This window comes from Lissotriton helveticus, chromosome 1_1, assembly GCF_964261635.1.
Source record: "Lissotriton helveticus chromosome 1_1, aLisHel1.1, whole genome shotgun sequence".
NCBI lineage: Eukaryota > Metazoa > Chordata > Amphibia > Caudata > Salamandridae > Lissotriton > Lissotriton helveticus.
Window position 1 is genome coordinate 1,136,489,677 of NC_136057.1, and position 21,127 is coordinate 1,136,510,803.

Sequence of the window (21,127 nt, forward strand, 5' to 3'; positions counted from 1 at the left end):
CTTGTGGACACTGCTCGCTGTGTTGGCCCATGGCATTGGGCCACCGTTTAGATGATCGCTGGAGCTAACACGAACCCAGTTCCAGCTCAAGAATTGCAACCAGAACCAGGATCTGGCCAGCTCCCATTTTCTCCCAGCAGTGCAGACCTGGTAGTCAAACCCAATGAAAATGGTGTGGCAAGCGAATGGTTCTGACCCATCCCCACTACCTGCCATGGGACTAACTTTGTTCGTGCCTTCATGAGCTGAGATATTTCGGAAAAGCATAGTCTGATAACTCTGGGAGATTAGGCAGCAGTCAATTCAATTTAAAATAAAAGCTGTGGGCTGGGATCCCTTTTCATCCTTCTTGGATCTTATTAAATTAGACCGATTAAACAGGTTTTATGACTTCTTGAAATGTCCCGCTGGACCAAGTGCTACCCGGCCCCCTCCTCGCCTGCGCCCCTGCCAGAGATCAGGCCTCTCAGCTGTCACTTACACGGCAGGGTTAAGATCTGATTGCAGGTACTGCCGGGGAAGCCAATGGGAAGCAGCCGGGGATGATGGCGTGTGACATCAGCTCCCAGACTAGTACATGCTGGAGAACAGCTGAGCTGGCTCCCAGCTCCAGCGCCCGTGCCAGGATGATGGATGTTTACATATCTTCATTGAAAGCCAATTATCTCGCTTCGGTGTGAGGCCGCGGGATCCCTCTGCTGCACCGAGCCGGTCCAGCTCCTGCCTTCGGCGCGCCACGTCTTCGGCTGGAGCCGCTGCTGCTGCAGCTTCGCCGGGATTCAGCTGGAGACGAGACGGGGATGCTCGGGAGAGCCTGGGCACAGCCGGGCAGCGCTGCGTTTGGCTGGGCTTAAAGGTACAGTACCTGGCGGATGGACGGTGATTGTCTGGGGGTGCCATGTGAACTTGTACTTACAGGGAAATAGTGCCCCGCGAGTCTGAGTTTAGCAGACCATCAAGAATACGAGCTGTATTTATTTCTTAGATGCTGCGTTACCCCTTCAGAGCTTTCTTTTAAGCCTGACAAGTATTACACGCCCAGGGGACAGTGTGTGTTACATGGTGGGGTGATATACCATAACTGTGATGTTGACAGTACAATGTTCCCCATATGAAACCTATCCTCATGAAATGTAAGTTCTCCATCGAAAGGCTGAGCTGCAATGTTTAAAAATCATTGTGTGCTGGTAGAAACAGTTACCGCACTTTCAGATTTGGGCATCATTTAATGTAGCACCCCGCACCTTCTCCCAGGTGCCCCCTTTCCACAGCGCTGTTTTCAACACGTTGCCTGCTCCGCGCCTCCCAGCACGTTGCACCGCACTTTTACCAGCACCGCCCGCGCCCTTGCTTCTTTCTCCCTGTCACGTCACCTAGTTTCACATAAGCCGCAGCGGTATTTCTATTTTTGTAAAAAAGCGCCCTTAAAACTCCCGAGCTGGTGGGGATTTCGGAGATTAGGTCTGACACTGACACTGACAAATCAGATACGATAAAGGTATATAATTGACTGAGGGAGCGCAGGGGCGAGTGTATGAGGAATCCAATAGCCTGCCAGTCTCGTCAGGGGCAGCGTACAATGGGGATGCTGCAGGACGGGCCAAGTTCATTGAAGGAGCGGTGGCAATTACTCCCGCGCACAGGATTGGATGCGTGAAACCTTCCTTGTCAGTTCCAGCATCCCCTCGCACTCCTCTGGATTTTCGCTTATTAAGTTGCGCAGCACCGCAGTGAGTTTTTTCTGCATTTTATCTAGGGTCAGTTTAAGTGAATGTCGGGATGTAAGGGACTTGGTGGAATCTGTGTTTGAAAATCTTTCTGAACACTTACAAGACAGTGGAATCAGTGAGTTAACAGTATAATGCATACGCGTCTCCATATGCCATTAACGAGCGTTCCAAAGGGCGTTATTATGAAATAATTGGCCACCGCACCTTCCAAGTTATGTCTTACCTTTTGATCGCCCAGTGAAGCAGAGTTCCAAAAAGTAGCTTTAGAATCATTTGGTACTCACTCTGGAAGCCACCTGATTGGTCAGCTCAGCACGAATGTCTCATGTTCTTATTTACTAGCTGTACTGCAAATATAAATTGTCCGGGGCACTGACACATAACTCAAGTTAGTGATATTTGTTTTATTGACCTGTGAAGCATGAGAGGCTGAGTTCCGCGCAGGCCTCCTAAGTGCATGTTGTGGGGGACAGAATGGCTGAGCATCCTTCACAACTTCCCGCTCCCCGCGCAGGTCTTGTCCAGCCTTAGCTCCTCAGCGGCTCCCTTTCTCGCCTCACGTCCCTGCGTGGTTCCTGTCATGCGTCGCTAGACGTAATGGCGTTTTAATAACTTCTTTCTAGGTGCTCGCGTATTGACCGCAAGCTGTTTTTGTACTCCTTATTGATTCCTTCATGGCTGTTAAAATAATTAAACATGCGAGCTTTCTTCCTCCATCCATCAAGGCATATCTGCATTTTCCGTTGGACACGTTAGAGATGCTATCTTTTAATGAGCTTGGGAAAGTCACTCCGAGTCGAACACACCTGTCCGTGCTTCCCAGAAAGCATTAGTCACTCGTGTGCCAGCCCAGAAATGCCAACACGCACTGATCAGCGCCAGTTGAAAATGTCATTTCCATTAGATTTTGGGATTCACGCTCAACCTTCTATTTTGCAGAAGAGTTTTATGCATGCGGAGGTTAGCACGAGGAGCCAATTGTACGAAAAAGAACTATTTTACTATGCAAACGACCTTTAATATGTAAATGAATTGACATTTCCCACTGGCAAGTAGCAGTGATGCTTAGCAGGACAGAGTTAAGTTGCAAACTGACTGCGTTTTTTATATTCCAAGGCAGGCGAGATAGCTCAGTGAGCTGAGCAACTAACGGGGTATAGGGTCGACTCAGATATTCATCTTTCGAGGTCAACAGCGTTGAGATTGGTAATCTTAACACTATTTGTCTTCAGTGGTGCTCGCTCTTGCCTCTTCCTGGTTGAAATTCATGGATATCGTGTGACCTGTGATAACAATACAGCCTGCGCCAGGTACTAGCTGGTAAATCTATATTTTACACAAGTAGGCACGTGGAATTCCGTTCAGAAGAGCGGAGGCGTCAGAAGTTATTCCCGATCATTTGGTGGTCGGATGTGCAGTGTACTAATTGCTTGTGTGCGTGCACGCGCCAGAGATGGGAGTTTTGTGTGATGTGTGCGGCTTGATAGTCAAGGACTGCCGTAATCAGCATTCATCCACAACTGTATTCATGCGCCGCCTTTTTCATGTATAACAACATCTGTCACCTTGAAGCAGCATTCTGCAAAGGAGCACGTTCTGCGATAAATCTGTGCTTGAAGGCACTGGGCAGAGCTAATGAATACCAAGTCCCCTTAAAGCGACAGCTTCATGCTACATGTATTTTGTACCACGAGTCCGTTCCACCAGATCCAACAACACTGACACATTAAAAAAAAATTGGCCCCTGGGTAAAAAATCCCGGTTTAAGGTGACAGCAGTCAGGTTGTCACTGTCTAGGCCATCCACACCTTCAGTTCACCTTACCTGAAGGAGGACCTCACCTGTGGCTCCATTCCGTCACCTGCCCCTTCTAATTAAATGTATGGGGGAAGACTGGGGCCAGTGACACGTCACTGACGTCCTCAAGCGCAGCCACATGTGGTACCATAAGAGCATCCCCCTGGTCAGGATACAGGACAGAAAACCACACCGAGCATTTCCCACATAGGCCTGTCTACAAACCACATCCTTCCGACAAAGTAAAACCTGCTCAGCAGGGTGCTGCCAATCTACGTAAAAAGTTTCAGCACCACGTCTGTGTTGTATAAGCAGTGCCTTGAATGTAAATATAGAATTGCTGGTATTCACTATCCACAGTACCCTTTTGCTGCTGAGAAGTGCTGGTATTCTTCTATTCAATGTACTGAAGCAGTGCTGAGAAGTGCAGTTACTTGCCATTTCAAATTAAAGCAGTGCAGGTACTCAGTACCGGACAGTACCTACCCATTTAAAGCACCGTGCATAAGTGCAAATATAATAATGTACAATAGATCACTGACCCCACCCTCTACTCGCCTACATCACTGCAATGAAGCCAAAGGACAGGTGCTATAGAAGATCCATGATGGTTGAAAGCTGATCACCACAAAGTAAAAAATTTGATTTTATTTCCCTGTAACAAAGATTTTGGGACTGATTACGATGTCACGTGGAAATCCTCCTCCCAATCTCCTCGACTGTGTCGGAACCCTTCCGACCAATTTGGTCGGTTTACAATCCGCATAACCGATAACGATGTTTGCGGTCGGAATGTAAACCACACGGTCATTCCGAATCGATTCGACTGGCTTTCGGAGAATTTGTGTCGATCGGAACTGCATTGTACACCTCTATGGACAAGGTTTCCGACCTTGAGATTATAATGCCGATTTCCAACAGCCTTTCCGAGTCGGCCGGTCTGACACGGAAAGGATGTCAGAAAGTGACTTTGGAGGCTCCTAGCAGGCCCCCCTTCATCCTGCGGTCTCCGGTTGTGGGCTGAAGGGGGTACCCAAGGGACCCCCTGTAAAACCCTGCACTGTGTGGCTGGCACAATGGGGTGCCCACGACACCGTGCAGGGTTTTACAAACACACCCCATTTCCCCATAAGAGCCTGTGTTAATGACGGTTGTCAGGCGGAACACCGGCTTCCATAGGAAACAATCGGACTCAACCGAGCAGTATTCGGTCACATCGTAATCGGTCGGGTGGAACCACTGAACAGGAGTCTGTCAGTACCGAATCTGAGACGGTGTTGGGCGAAAAGTTTCCGCACAACATCATAAATGACCCCTTTATTGTTATTGTTGGCGTGATGTTGGATGAGAAGGGGCAGTTTTAGCATTCAAAAATAATACGCAACAAGACTTAACTTTTTACTTTAAAGCATACTCTACATTGCAGCATTTATTAAGAAAGGGGCACAGTTTTCTTTCGGTATGAAAATGATAGCTGGCAAATTAAATTTTGTTATAGAGTAAGTTGTTCCTCAGCACTGGTACAGTATATTGCACAATTTTAGTCTCCATATCCGTGGCTTGAAAAGGAGGGACATCACATTCCCTGGAATCCTTCATTGCAGATTGAGGGGACGCAGAGACTGGAATTAAATGTATGTGAACGCCATCACTAAGCTCTATAGACGTTAAGACAACTTGTGAGATTTGAAATACTTTATGTGGCAGAAGCTAAACTTTCTGACAAAAATTCTGCAAACCCATGATTGTAATATGGTGAAAATATTCTTATCATTTGGTGAAATTCAAATTGGAATGTGGAGAATAACATGGAAGAGGCAAGGTAAGCTTTAAAATGTTTTAGAATTTGGAAATTCACAAAACTTTGACAGAGTAAACTAAAAGTTTCACAATCCTCTTAGCGACCAGCCTCTAGTTAAGCAGTGTAACTTATTTGAAAAGGACTTCACTTTAAAATGCCTAATAAAATGCAGTATTACTCTGGGAGAAGTTTTAAATGGAATGGGCGTGATTCAAGGGAAAATACATACATCTGCACCCTGCAGTAGCGGCTCGTGGAGGGATTGTCTCGAGGCGGGGCGGGGGGAGGGCAGGGTGGGGGGTAGTAAACTCCAGCTCACGGCCGACTGGAGTAATGTAAATAAATAAAACAAACTTCAACCGGAGTTTACTACCCCCTGTTAGATCTGGGGTCTCTAGTTGGCAATGGTTATCACCTTTGTCCAAATAGGGACCCTTACTTCTAAGTCAGGATAAGGGGATTAAACTCCTTAATAACCTCTGCTCACCCCCTTGGTAGCTTGGCACGAGCAGACAGGCTTATCTCAGAGGCAGTGTGTTAAGCATTTGTGAATATACACAGTAATACAATGAAAACCCTACAGATGGACACAACACAGGTTTTTATAAAAATAAGTATTCTTTATATAGACTTAACACAAGACCACAAACGACAAAAATACACAATGCTACACTTAAGATTACTTAAAAGATGATTAAAGTCTCTTAGTTCAAGTTGTTGGTAAATGCGACAAAGTTCTCAACAAAGTATCTGGATGCGTAACGCAAAGTGGACAAAAGGCTCGCAATAGGGGAGATGAGTCGGTTCCGTGACCCAGGGGAACGGTTGCGTCCTTCATCAATGCTTGCGCAGAGTAGAGGACTCGTCATGAGCCTTACCGGTGCGGAGGTGATGCGTAGATTCTCGGCTTGCGGGCCCGTTGCGGTGCGCAAGGTGACGCCTTGATGCGATACCATGATCCGGTTTCGATGCGAGAAGTTGGCACCCTTGATGCGGCGATGCGATGATAATGCGATGCCGATGCGATGGCGCCCTGGCAGCCTTGCGACGACTGTGTACTTTGGAGCAACCCTGCGACACGCATCTCCGGTGATGCGATGGCAACTCTCACGATGGCGTCACGCTTCTCCGGTGATGCGACAGCAGGCAGCTTCGATGAACACACGCTTCCAGAGAGATGCGACGAAGGCTCACTTCTCTGGCGTTGCGAGGATTTCAGCTGCGGCGGCGACACGCTTCTTCTCGATGCGCCGCGCTTCCAGCTCCCAGCGGCGCGCAAGTGACTGGAGTCAAAATTCCCAGCTATGAAATTCAGGAGGGAGCTGGAGGTGAAGTCTTTTGTCCCTGAGACTTCAGCAGGAGGCAAGCACAGTTCAAGCCCTTGGAGAATATTCTGTAGATGAAAGTCCTTACAAAGTTCCTTCTCCTTTCCCTTGGTAATGAAACAACCACTGCAGGCCATCCCAGCAAACAGCACACTGGCAGAGGGGCAGTCCAAACTCCTCAGCTTCCTTGGTTCTTCTCCTTGGCAGAAAGGTTTCTTGTTCCAGAAGTGATCTAATTTCTTGGGATCAGGGTCCCAATATTTATACCCGAAAATCCTTTGTTCTCTGAAGGTAGAGAGGCCTCTGCCAAGTCCAAACCAGTACCTGAGAACTTTGTTTACATGACTTTCTTCTTCCTTTCACTGTGGAGGGCAGAGACATCAGCCACCCCATATGAGGTGGATTCAGCACAAGGGAGGGAACATACAGCTCTGGAGCACTCTTTTGACATGATTCCTCCTCTCCTTTCACAGTGCAGGGCAGAGACATCAGACAACCCACAGGGAGTGGAGCCAGCATTGTAGAGGGAAGGCCCAGCCCTATTCAGGTCCCAGGTGCAACTAAAAGGCCCAGCCCTATTCAGGTCCCAGGTGCGACTCCTCCCTCCGATCTAGATGCATATCTCTCTATTCACCACTGGGCTGCCCCAGCCTGTCTCCTGGAATTCCCCAGCCCTGTCACACACCAACCCAGACAAGGAATACACAACCCAGCAGAGGCAGGCTCAAATGGTTAGGCAGGCAAATTCTTTCTCAGCTCGTCATGAGCACATTGCTCAGGTGCTCATGACGAGCCGAGCTCGTCACGGCCGCTCCCATTTTCGTGGAACGTTCAGCACAGCAGGGGAATTATCCCCACATGTGAGCGTTCCACGGGCCATGACGAGCTCAGCTCGTCATAAGCACCTGAGCACTGTTTCTCATGACGAGCTGAGCTCGTCATGACCACAGAACGGGTTAAACTCTGGGTGGTTGGTGGTGATCATATATACAACATAGCTCAGACGAGTAAAATACGCTAAACTTTTGCCTCAAAAGTGTGAACGTCAAAGTTTCATTGTTAACACTGCTTTGGTGCCTGCAGATCTGCTGCTGTTGAACAATGGGGCAAGCTTAGCTTGTGCCTGAGGAATTCATCTCCAGGTAAACCTAGTAAGGTGATTACAACGAACTTTCGTTGAATCCTAGTTCCCCCATAGGTTTGTTTTTTTCGATATACTCGAATTTTGTGAAACTAAACCTAGATTACAACCTTTTTATACACAGACGGCAAGGGTCTGTCTTTATTGCTGAAATCACTTGTTGGCCTTCAAATCCCATACATTCTCTCTCTTCGGGCTCAGCTTTGGATATTGTAAGAGTGGCACTTTTGTGAAAAAGATTAGTGCCAATGGGACATTTGCTCCCCCAGAATAAGATTCAATAATTAGTGACGTATCGTGAAACATCACCAGTCGTATAACTCTCAGCCGGTGTAAGATTATTGCAAGCCCCACCGGTAGTTTTACGTTTTTTTCAGTCTTTTACAATCTTATGGCTCTAAACAGATAAAGAAGCGAAACCTAAGTTTAAAAATATGTGCTGTGAAAGGAATAAATAGCCTTTTTAACAGTTTTATAAAACTGGGTTACATGTTAACATTTTTCATGTCTTTTACCATTCTATATTCTGAAAAAAAAGCATACAAGAAGTTACACCTAGGTTTATGAACAATACCTGGCTTTATTTTTTGTTGACAAGACGTGCTGGCACCACTATGCTAAAATAAGGTGGTGACGTGATTGTCATTGACACTTTGCTCAATGAAGCCTCAGTAAATTATTGAATATTATATTTAGGCCCGGAAAAAACATCGGTTACCCGGGTGTATTTGCGCTTAATTTTGGTAACTTTGTGTAATTAGACAAAATTCCCAAAATTATGCTATTCAGCTATGTCAGTTTTGCGCGAGGGTTTAGGAACTACACAAATGACCAGAATGCGAGTAACTGCTGCTTGGGTTTTTTTGTGATTTTTTTTTTAGAGCAAAATGCATCCTCACATCTATTGATGTATTTTGCGCCTACATATAGCTTCAAATGTCGTTTTTGCATTCAATGTAATTGTGCATAATTTAGCAAATTAATTTGCAATTTCACATAATCACGCGAAAATAACTTATGCATGCTTAGTGCACCACTAATTATAGTGCTAGGAAATGTGATTTTAATTTTGGCTAACAATGCACTAAACGTTATTCACCTATATTGCTATCTGGTAAACTATATTTTCTTTAATATTTACTAAATGAACAATTAGGTGATATACGTTTGTGGAAGTACTGGTCAAAGACCCTATAAGTGGGCGACTTCAGTTTGGATAACTACTAATGCTAAGAGAAGAGTACCTCTGCACTCTCTGCCGAGGCGTCCCTTTTAGTTCTAGTGATTTTTCATCAGACTATAGTAATAGATGAAAGCAGACAATGGTGACGCTGTCACCAAACTGCTGCAGGCAGTGATGACCGCCAGTGTGCTTTAATCACCTCGCTATGATGTGAAATAAAAGGCCCTTCTAGCTGGACCTAAAAATTACTTAAAGTGACTAAAGTGGTGTAACACAACACTATTCTAATGTAGCTTTGCTAGCAAGGGCACCCCTCCTCTCCCCAAAGGCAGAACAGGCCTTCTTTAAAGTGCAGACATTTTTTAGGCATAAGGGGGCATATTACCAACAACTAGCGATAATTATCGCTATGTTGGTTTAGCGGCGATATTTTTATCGCCGAGCTGCGGCGATTTTTATCGCTTAGGAGCCTTGATATTATCAAGGTTTATCTCCTAAGCGATAAAAATCGGCCGAAATGCATGAATATCGCTGAAAAGTCAGCAATATTCATGCATTACCGAGCTAATGCTCTTAGCCATGTTATCCACCTACCATTGGATAACATGGCTAAGAACTGCTCTGGGGCAGGTGTTAGCTTTTGGAGATATTCGCGCTTAGGGCGAATATCTCCAAAAGTTGGTAATAGGAGATAGCGATGTTAGCGACTGTTTCCAGTCGCTAACATCTTGGCACGCCCACTTTGCATGTCATTAGTGATAAATATCACTGACATGCAAAGCGGGGCCCAAGATGGTCGCTATCTCCTACTAGCTGTCGCTAACTGGTAGCTAGGTAATAGGGAGATAATTTTATCTCCGCTTTCTTGTCGTTTTTTTCAAGCCAAAAAAGCGGAGATAAACCCCCTTGATAATATGCCCCTTAGTGCTTGAAAAGTGGTATTGTACCGGCCTTGTCGTTGGTTAAGGGTTGCTTTGCGTGGGGACAGCCCTGATGTGCAGTGGAAATTGTATCCATAGCTTGCAGACCTGCCCAGCGAAGGATTGGTCTCTGACGCTTAGAAACTGGATGCATGGTTTGTGATCACTGAAGGCAGTGCTTTAATGTGCATCAAGTGTTGCAGGCGATGGAGAACAGCATTTATTTTTGAGGGATGGCAGATCTTAATTTGAGCAAGTGGTTGCAGGATGGGCCCACCGGCACTCATTTTTGGTGACTGTCGCTTACTTTTCCTCAGCAGTCTTTGATTCAGAGCAAGAGAGAGAAAAACCAAACGGAGGAAAGGCGTAAAGTGAAAAGGATAGAAAATCAGTGTCAAAGATAGGAAGTAGAGATAAACAAGAACCTGAAAGAGTGAAATAAAGTGACATAGAGTGTGTGGTGGTGGAAGAAAGAGGCATGAAGTGCAATCAACACTAGGCAACTTTGGGATTTTCCAACCCTGACATTCGTCAGTGTCATCCACGGGCATATGAAAAAAACCTTTGGGCAGAGGAACTTATTATTTCACAAATTAAGCACTGGCAGGATTGGTGCTCATTTGACATCATCAGAAATTACCCCAAATCATGTGAGAGAAAAGGGAGAAAGCAAACATAGAAACTGTGAAATGGGATGAAAGCAGAGCTAAAGAAGAAACTCCAAGAGTAAGCTAAAGACAAAGTGTTAGTAGTGGGGAAGAGGCATGAGTTGGAATCAAGTTAAGGAATTCTAGGTATTCGACAACCCTGGCATTCAGCAGCGCTGGAGGCAGATTCCTAAGAAAAACTTTGGGCCCGTGTACCAATTCATTTTTCAAATTAAGCACAGAGAAAGGGACAAAAGAACTTAGGGCCTGATTAGGATGGCGGGTGGACTCAAGTCCAATGAGTAAAGAATGTCTGCTGGGGGTTAATCTTTTCACCATTCTGTACTTAATTCGGCTTCAAATCTTCTCCCTTGTACGTTTTTATCTGTTCAGTAACCTCAAAGTGACATTCAGCATTACACAAAACTATCAAGTGAATAAATAAAACACAAATTTACTGGTGGATTTCAAGTCAAGCAAGACAATACTTCACACATGTCTAATGTCTTTAGATCACCAAGACGCAATTGACTTAATATTTTAAAGCTGAATGGAGCTTAAACTGAGCAAATCTTGCTAAATCTAGAAAAAAGTAAAAAGCAGAGACATTTCTTTACCGCATATATTACAAAAGTATTTTTAAAGGTGCAGCAAGGCTAACAGCACAACACCACAGAGGTGCTTGACATAAAAGTTATTCAATCTTCTTCTGCATCCTTCTTCCTAGTGTGCACACCGAGGGTGTTCAGAAACTTTGACGGTGTGTGAGAAAACCACCTTAGGGGTCACCGTGGACTGGTGTCAGGGGTTACTGGTCCCAGTTAAGCATTTGGGGCCGTTAAACTCTAGTGCACTTGGAAAAGCAATTGATAATATATGTCAGGCCGAAATATGTCAGCTCCAACCATCATTCCGTGCATTCAATCAATATTGAAAAAATATTTCTTACTTGTTAATAAAAAGAAACATCTTTTTCACCATAAACGACTGTAAGAGAACTTCATACTCATAAGTGTTTTAGGGGAATATAACTGAACCAAAGATGACCCCTTCAAATGTAAGTAATAATAGGTTCAAATGATCCCATCCAACCGGGCGCCAGCACCTCCACAAATCCCTCAGCCCAACAAACTTCAGGTAGATTTCTGCAGTTCCTATTAGGACCAATTAAAAACCCTCATCTCTATGCCCCTCTAATGAATGCCTCAGGGAATATACTGAGCTGGACACTCAGGTGGAGTGGCCGATTAGAGTATGACGTTTCACAATATCAGATCCTCTTGCCCCCTGGAGAATTAGCAACATACCACTAGCACCAAGCCCAAGGGGAGGTCCTGCCAGCTTTTTAGGCCATCCTGCCTATGTTCTAGCAGAGCAAGGAAGGAGAATTGTTGAAGGAAGTGGGACCAAGGGATACTGTACAATTCAAAGGCAATGTTTTAAATGAGCTCGAGCTTTAAAAAAAAAGAACCGTATATAGAATCGAAAATGTCAGACTGCTGGAAAAAGGGTGGAAATGGCAGCTTATGGAAATGCTAGAAGGGGGTGCCCTAGGGGTTGTTAGTGCACCATTGTGTAGCAATGAGTAAACAACATGTCCATTTCAATGAAGACAGCTGCCTTTATGGTATGTTAACATGAGATGTGGCCTGTCTCCATGATACGGCCCAATTTAGAGTTTGGCAGACCATGTACAAATGTGCAAAGAACACTGTCCTCCAAGCCTTCGGTCTTCCTGCTTATTTAGAGATGGGTGCACCTCAAGTTTTCCATCAACAGAGCTCTTGTTGGTTCCATTAATGGATAACTTCCCCCAATGGCCCACTGGAATAGGGGCCATCAGGAGAAAGGCATTACACCACCCACCCTCTTTAGAGTAGATGGTGTAAAGTCTTTTTTTTAAATTATCATGCCCATCACCACCAGAAAAAACAGGAACTTCTAGGGGATCTGACAAAGCATAAAGAATACAATCCTATACAATTTTGACCCTAATTTGCAAGATCATAAAATGGCAAATGTGGCTCCCACCTGAGCTCAACTCAAATGAGGCAAAACACACAAGAATCCAATGCTTAATTTTTAAAGGAGCATCTTCTGGTGCTGTTAGACCCAGGATCCCTGGTTGACTGAGGTAGGTACCTTAGGCCAAGTAGGGACCCATGTTCCAATGTCAGGGAAAGAAAGGTCACCTTTTTAGATAGCCCCAATCATCCCCTCGGGAGCTTGGGACGAGCAGCCAGGTTTATCTTCAAGGCAAATGTGTAAAGTATTCGTAACCACGCTCACAATAATCCATTGATGACACCACAAATAGACTCCACACAAGTTTTATAAAACAAGTATAAACTTTATGTAAAAAGATAAACTATAAGGCCACACAATATGAAACCAACATATGCGATTGTGTAATATTTCTGCTGGCCAGGTATTAGGCCAGCCAGCCCTTGTAAGTTCTGGCAATGTAAATGAGCGCGTCTAAACATTCTCCTGTACTCCTAATCATATGTCATACAGTTCATAATGCTAGAAACAGGTACTTTTGCAATGTAAAAATACTGTAATGCGTAACGGAGCAATCAGACAGTCTGCAGTGAAAAGAATGCAATGTATAATGCACCAATCAGGCACTTTGCAAGGTAAAGCAATGCAATTCGTAATTTCACCACCAGATATGCCGTTCTGCAATAATAAGGCTATGCGTATACACTGATTAGGTAATTTATTATGCAGGAATAATGCAATGCGCAATACGCTAATCAGGTAGTTCGTTAAGCAGGAAGAAGGCAATGTGTCATACGACAATCAAGTAGTTTGTTATACAGAAATGTTGCAATGTGTAATAAGTCAGTCAGGTACTTCGCTCTCAGAAAAGGAATACTACATCGTACACTCAGGCCCGATCACCGGGCCTTAGGCAGTCTCTCCTCTTCTGACCTTCAGTCATCCTCTCACAGTTGCCCCAACACAGTACTATGTAATTCCAAAGTGCAGCTTCGCACTCCGGCTCCTGTACCGCCACTCCCTTTGGCAATACGGGCCACGATACGAGCCGAAGCAGAGGCTTGCGCTGCCAACACGAGAGATAGAGACCAAAAGCATATCCCCCAAGCCCACGCCCCACCCCAGGAGTCGACACACGTTAATTGGGGGGCGCAAACCCACTCTCCTCTCCTCGTCTAGCGGCTGGGCCTCCAAGCAGCTTTGTGAAATGGCAACGGTGGCTCGGGACCAGCAGCACAGCTCCTCCGGGACTGCCGGTCCGGGCCGCTTCACTTACGAAGATCTCAGTCTGCCACAAAGAACACGTACCCGAGAGTCGCTGAGTCTTCCCTCACTCCGGGTGCACTATCACTGGGCACTCCACACTCAGGTCTCAGGCTGCACAAAGATCACACCCACAGGGTCGCTGAGACTCCCTTTACTCTGGTGCACACGATAACAAGGTGAATCCTCACGAAAGTCTCCCGGTGCCCAGCATAAAACGCACACAGTGGCGAAGAGACTCAACTGGATTCCGGTGCACACAATGAGAAGGCAAATCCTCACAAAGGTCTCACAGTGCACAATGCACAGGCTCACAGTGTCGATAAGACTCACTTGGATTCTGGAGCACACAATAACAGGGCTCATCCTCACGAAGGTCTCATAGTGCACAACGCACAGGCTCACAGCGCCGATGAGACTCACTTGGATTCCGGTGCATACAATCACTGGACAATACTCACAATGGGGTTCAGGTGGCACAAAGCACACATACACAGCGTCGCTGATCCTTGCTTGGATTCCAGGTGCCCCCGATCACCGGCAGTTCTTAGGAGGGTCTCAGACTGCAACAGGCATGCTCCCACAGCACAGCTGAGACACTCCTGGAAACTTTTATATTCCTGTGTTTCCAAACAGGGAGCCAGCTCACCTCAGGCTCTTATCACATAGCAAGGGTCAGTCCTATCCTTCAGTTTCTTCAGTTGTTTCTCCCTTGGCAAAGGTCCTCTCGACCACAAATTAGCTCAAATCTAGTTTATACTTGATCTAGCCATTCTCCAAAGTTCAGGGGCTTCAGCTCTCATAGTTATACCCTTCAATGGCTTTGAAGTCTTTCTGCTTCAGGGGGCACTGGCCCCTGTTCAAACCAGTTCTGGCTGCCTCCCTGCCAGTGGCACCTCTCTTCCTTTGATTAGTGGGGGTCTGGATTCTCAATCACTCAGCAGGAGATGAGCCAATTGTTTTATACAGCAACCCAGGCCTCTTCACCTCTAAGGACTTCTCCTTCCCCCTACACTCCAGATGCAGGTCAGCCTGTTGCTGGCTCACCTCCTCCCCTGGGTCAAGGCATCCCCCAGATCTTATCGCTTTCAAATCCAGACAGTCAATCCACAGCCAGGCAGAGACACACAGAAATGTTAAAGCACAAAACTCAGCCACTTCAAAAAGAGTGGCTTCTGAACACACAATGCAAAAAACATCTTCATAAAAAGATGTGTTATTACAATGTTAGTTCAGGCATACTAAACTTCACCTTTCCATCTTAAGCCTTTGGGACGATAGGCTGGAAAACATATTACACAGCCTTATCATTCTATCCTATGGGCAAGATGGCCTTTCAACAGTGAACAACGAAATAGAGATTATTTCACTGTCAGGACATGACTCACACCATAGTTAGTACATGTCCTACCTTTCACATGCACTGCTCCCTGTCCAGGGGGTACTCTAGACCTACCATAGGGGTGTCTGACGTACACATAAAGGGAAGGGTAAGGTCTGGCAAGTAAATGCACTTGACAGAACAACATAGCAGTTTAACAAACTGCGCGCAGGCCCTGCAATGGCAGGCCTGTGTTTCCTTATTAAGGCTACTTGTGTGGGTGGCACAAATAGTGCTGCCGGCCCACTGGTAGCAGTTGCATTACCAGCCCTGGCACACATAGTGCACTTTACTAGGAACTTCACTTAGTAAGCCAAACATACCTATCAGGGACAACCAATTACCGTTACATTATACAGGGAACACTTACACTTTGACACTGTTTAGCAGTGGCAAAGCGTCCAAAGCATCTAAGTTGGCAACACTATGTCAGAAAAAGGTCTAGGGGGAAAGCAAAAAGTTTAGAGACTTTAGCCAAAAAGGGCCAAGTCCTACAGGTGTCCAAAGCTCTACTCAGATGATCAAGGCAGGTGCTATTGGATGCCTCACAGTGAATACCAATGCTGGGCAGTCTGGAATCCACCTCACGCCTCTTTAATCCACTTCCAGACACTCACCACTTCTTTAATTCACAGGTTCCTACTTTCTTCTTTGGAAACAGGTTTTTCAGTCTTTCTCTTCCTCCTTGTTGCCCCTTGGTGTGTTTTTACTTTCTTGCTCTTGGGAAATGTCTGCTGTAAAGGAAATACATGCCAATCCCCAAAAATGACTGCCAGTGGCCCACATCAGCACCCAACGACTCAAATTAGGCACTGAGAAAATCTAACATCTGAAAATACAGCAGCGGCATTCAGAAGATCCCCTCTACCACTCCAAGTATTTTCCAGTCAGCAAAGAGTTCTCACCACAACCTCATCTCAGGCCTATTTAATTTTGTAGTGACTTCACGATGTCCAGCCATAAAATGATTTGCTCTAGAGAGAACACAATTGAAAAATAATTATGAAAGATAACTGTCCAATGAAAGTTAAACTCGTCTTCTCAAAGCCCAGCCAAACCGTTAAGTATGATAATGCTAGAGAAATCCATGGCAACTTTTGGTCAGGTTTCGGTAAGAAAGACACACACATTAGACCCTGTTTCCGCCTTGAGTTCCTGCAATTGCTCTCCATTTTTAAGCTGTGGATGCCCACACATCTTGAGCTTGGCCCATTCCACTAATTGTTGGCCTATAGCACTTTAAGGAGACTACCATAATGGAACCAACATGGCAGTGGAACTACAAGAGCAGGAAGAAAAGACTTCATCCTCTCTGTGCCCTGCGGTAGGGGTTCTTAGAATTATCAAGATAAAAGGCATCTTAGCATGAGCCTTTATTTTGTTGATACTCTCTGCAAAATTAGTGACAAAGGCATTGTGTGGGGAGCACTGTGGTTATTAATAATGATTTGTTCAGACAACATGTAAGTTGTAACGATCATACATATTATTACTGTAGCTTGCAGTTATTCAGTTTAATAAGTCTTTTGCATAATTTATAGCGGCAAGTCTGAAGCAAAGCATCACATTTAATTCATGCCATGTTCATGAAGTTGAAAATAAATTAGCTGCTGCTCTTTTCATTTAATTTATTGAATTTATACTGTGGATGAACTGAATTGAAAAACTGCACACATTCACGGTGAAACAATATTACCCAAACTAAGGCCATCGAGAAGCATGGAAAAAGAGAAAAAGGAATACAAATGTAATGGAGAAGAAGTAAATGCTCCTTCGCAGCAATGCAAAGAAAACTAAAGACATGGTTGAAAACAATGCGACTCAAGACTTCCATGGCTTAGGGGCAAGAAATGGGAGACAGGAAACCGTGACTGAACACAAGTGAATACAGGAGCAGCAAGTTGAAACGGAAAGACAGAAGAAATATATTTGGAAGAACAATTGTGACCATGTGACCTCATAAACCATTTCAAAACAGTCTACTGGCACCAACATTAAAATAAGATAAAGGTCTGTTCCTGATAAACATTGGGACCACGCAGACCACCCAAGAAAGCGAGAAAGTATTGACTGGTGCACTAGAGCATTATCTCAGGACAAAGTTGAGAGTGCTTTATGGTGAAATAGACTGCCGCAGACAAGCACATTTCGAGAATTTGTCGTCCTGAGTCGGAGGTTATGTGAAAATCAGATGCCGAGCTAGGCTGAGCTTGTTGTGGGATTTTTGGTGGAGACTAGGGAAAGAAGAAACACCACATGTAATTTAATGCAGTTTAATCTGTTTTGAGTATAGCAACAAACAGGTGTAGACAAACCCGGAACCACCAATGTCACAAAGAAGGAAATAAGCGGACAGATAGAGTATGAATGCACCAACGACTGGTGGGTAGATAATGATACTACGGACCGAGGCAGGCAGAACATTATTCCTGTACTTTAAAGGCAAATTTATCAGCACTATACTCTTGTTGAGTATCTTTGTGAGTATCTCCCACATATTACCAAATGATGGAGGAAGAGGCAGCTGGAAGGCAATAATTACTGTACCAGTTACTGAGCAATAAAAGAGCCAGTGATATGGCTCTAGACTAGACTATTTTTTCCAGAAGGTTATGGCACCCTATGAGATCCATCTGGGAAATTTTGGCATGTCGATGGTTTCTGCGTCCGTGTTTGTTAACAGTCCTTGTTTGCCGATGGTGCTGTGGTAGGCAGAGTAAGAGCCACGTTTACCCATGGCGAGCTGGATTACTGCCAAAATCGCTTTCAGAAGATTCAAGCTATGCCCAGCTTTGCTGGAACCCCTACTCGATTCTCATTATAGGGCAGAGGAAAGCCGATGCACTCAGGAACCTGGAGGTGTTCTTGTATGACTTGTACCTCACCAGTAAAACTGTGCATTTGTTGGACCACATACATTTCAAGATTGTGCAAGACTGATCCCAATCACACCCTCAGGATATGTTGGCCTGTCTCCATGCTAGTCCACAGTGCTCCATCTGCATCCCTAATCTTACAGTGTACGATGTGTGTGCAACCTCAGGATATAATAACACAGATCCCATAAGTAAACCATGATAACAGATGTAGACCCCTTTCGTTTGGCCTCTCATGCATACCCAAAGAAATACACAAGAAATACTCAGCAAGGAGTTTTAATATTTTTTAAAGCAATGCGTATCTTGTATAAGGACCGTGTACTGTTGGCTCGTCAAAAGTGGCTTTATTTTTGGATTTGTATGTTTTGTTTAAAGGAGTTTTATTTTTTAAAGCTCCTGAAAAGGTTGTTTTATCAATGTCCCTGATGCTCAGCTCAATACAAAATATATATATAAAAAGTATGTGTACTGCAATAATCAATAGAATGAAACAGATTAGTATAATTAGAGTTACAAGAATAATGAAAAAGATTAACAGTCCCACCATTGTGCTAGGACATTGAGTATATGCAGGCATTTAAGTACAGTGTATGGTGTACTTCTACCTAACGCTCCCTAACCTAGTCTTGTCCAGGGTGGGTGATCTACCAAATCCCTGCCCGGGTGGTCTAACTCCCCATTACCTGTGGGTAAGTGTCATCAGACTGTCTGTCTTGGTGTAGAGCTGGACATCCTTCATGTTGGTACGCAGGAATCAGTTAAGCTGGAACTCCAGCATGTAGGGACATCGCAGTGTCAGCTGAGTGCTCCTCCCCCTAAACAAGGAAGTGGTTCTGTATATATAATAACAGGATCCATGTGGTCATGTCACAACCCATGTCAGGCCGCAATTGTTTATTCCAGATAGATAGCGTTGTCGCTTCCCAGACAATAAAATAAATACAATTTTGGAAAGGGAACTTTATCCCTTAAACTGAGTGCTCAAGGTGTTGTGATAGTGGGCTTTCAAAGTGGAAAAGTAAGCAATGCAGATTTAGAAAATGTCATCATGCATGTAAATGCATGTCAAAAGTAACTGTGTTTAAAGAGAAGGTACTAAAGAAAAGTGAGCATGTAAATGGTAGCATTTCTAACCAGGCTTATCCTGACAATGCAACACCCACTCCTTGCACGTGAGTAGATGAAAGCAAGCGCTAGGCAAATGTTAAAATATATGGACAAACAAGTATAAAATCCCTACTAAAATCTAAAAAAGCATCATGCTTCTTTAAAAGCAAGGTGCATAAACAAAGTCATTTGATTAAAAAGCATAAACAATATTAAAACTGTATTTAAAACTTTCTCCTTCTTTCTTCCTCTTCCTCTCTGTCCTCTTTCCCTTTCCCATCTTTTTTCTTTTTCCTCTCTTTCTTTTTTCTTTCTTTTTCCTTTCCTCTCCTCCCCTGATTATACCAGCTGATAGTGATACCTTTGATTGTAGACTTTGCCTAGCCACTTATTTTATTTCACTTCATCCATTTATCAGTTTTTGGCAGGCTACTTTTGGTTATTGATGTCCTGGTTACGACTCATTTTTGAATTCCAATTTCTAATTGCTTCTTATTTTTATTGATTGTATCACTTTTTCATGTATTGTGTATATCTATTTGCTTTTTCTAATAATAAAATTCTTTTGAAATGAAAAAAAACTGTATTTAAAACAAATTTAAAAAAGCTGAATTAAAAATGTCATATGACTCTAAACTTCCAGATTGTTTATGTGTTCTGAGAGGTAGACAAAGCATTATTGTTTCCAGCAACTGCAGACGATGTTCTCAGAGGTACCTATTGGATCAGATCCATCAAGCAACCATGTTCCCATCCATCCACTTCAGTGGCTGCTAAAGGAGGAGCAGCAAGAGCTGTATCTGCAAGAAGCTGAGCCAGAATCCAAATCCCTATGAGCAGAGGCATCCCTGGAGGGCCCGTAGAATGCATTCAGAGGTATCGGCAAGCACAATGGACAACAGTACAAGTGGGCCATCAACAGGCTCACCAGTAGGTTGATGTCCAAAGACCAAACCAGTTGAGTTCCCAGAACATATGTCCAGGGCATATTCGAAAGTGCACATAAGACAGGAGAATACGTGCTGCATGCAGCATAGCTACACAGGCCGAAAGGACAAGAACAATTGTTCATTAAGTTCCTGAAACAAGGGTGCACCAAAACACTGAATCATACATTCACGATACAGGAGCACATTAAAAGCATGTCCCGACAATCAGGAACAGGACTAGAGGAAGACCTCCAAAAATGCTTCTCAGGACAGGAAGAGTTTATGAATGATGGAATAACTCTGAAGTTACTAACCAAGCCAGAGCCTATTTTCTTAAAAAGGTGGGCCACTCCCGCGTTACTAAATATGTTAAAAATGTGGTCCATAAGTTCCCCTAAATGTAGGGGGAAATTAGTGTGAAGTAGCGACTGTATCTCAGAAGAAGACCTTGCAACTTGAAGATCAAGCGTCTCCTTTGCAGATCATAAGGCTACATCTTTCTGGAAAAATAAGGCTTTCAGTCTGCTCAAAGCATCAAAGTGCGCATTTGAAAGCTTTATCCAAGGCTATAGAGTTGCTTCCCTATCTGTGCAGTCGGGTGGAAACAGTACTTGTGTGCAACAAGTCATGACTGCAGAAACCGTCACCAGATTGGTGATACTCGTTTTCGTTAAGCAGTAGCTCTGATCGTTCAACATCAAATTACTCCCATTCGATCGCAATCTGAAAGCTGGAAATGTCGCAGCAGCTATAGAACATTTAAGATAGCAGGACAAATTTGCCATGGACCTATTAGACGCACCATAAATTGAAACCTCCCTACACACCAAGGAATACTCTAAAGCATTCTAGCAGTCAGTCCCACTAAGAAAGACTTCAGTCTTACCATTCCTACAGTGATATCTGAAAGGTAAGATCCATGACTCATGCACATATCATTCTCCAAGGGCTTCATATCTGCATACTTGACGATGTTGTAAAACAGTATTGGAAGTGGAATTTCGAAATCGGCAGAGAAAT

The 21,127-nt window shown here is 44.4% G+C and overlaps 1 protein-coding gene across 1 annotated transcript in view; it reads left to right on the forward strand.

Moving 5' to 3' along the window:
• The first annotated feature begins 664 nt into the window (after positions 1-664).
• MGAT4C (MGAT4 family member C) overlaps positions 665-21,127 on the forward strand; it is a 1,165,419-nt gene continuing 1,144,956 nt past the window's right edge. Inside the window, exon 1 of the mRNA XM_078656572.1 lies at positions 665-856. The gene's annotated coding sequence lies outside the window, so the exon portion shown is untranslated. The remainder of the gene's footprint in view (positions 857-21,127) is intronic.